Genomic DNA, 362 nt, shown 5'->3' with positions numbered 1-362 from the left:
CGTCTCCCAGGAAGCTTTGAAGGGGGAGGGGGGAGGGTGCTGCAATAAAGGATTTCTCGAAGATCTGTGTTTATGTTCGCCTTGTTTCCTTTGTCCTATCCAGCGTTCACAAAGAAAGTGTAGTTTGTTAAAAATCAATTTTGGTCATTGACAGAAAATAGCTTGCAGTCGAAAGACAAAAACTTTAAAGGAAAAAATCCGAAAATTAAAATCCAAAAATTTTTTTTGACATTTTTTAAAGACAAAAAGGGGCAACCATTTAAAATTTGCGTTTTAAAAAAAATTTTCCGGTGAAAATTCATTTTTTTGGCTGACCTTGAATACAAAATTGCTGGAAAAAAAGAAGACCTGTTGCCAGGGAA

The 362-nt window shown here is 35.4% G+C and overlaps 1 protein-coding gene across 1 annotated transcript in view; it reads left to right on the top strand.

Moving 5' to 3' along the window:
• The window catches only part of LOC119582330, an 18,030-nt gene that overhangs the window by 4,047 nt on the left and 13,621 nt on the right, over nt 1-362 (top strand). The window lies entirely within an intron of this gene.

Source organism: Penaeus monodon, chromosome 15, assembly GCF_015228065.2.
Source record: "Penaeus monodon isolate SGIC_2016 chromosome 15, NSTDA_Pmon_1, whole genome shotgun sequence".
NCBI lineage: Eukaryota > Metazoa > Arthropoda > Malacostraca > Decapoda > Penaeidae > Penaeus > Penaeus monodon.
This window is presented reverse-complemented; position numbering and strand designations above follow the sequence as displayed.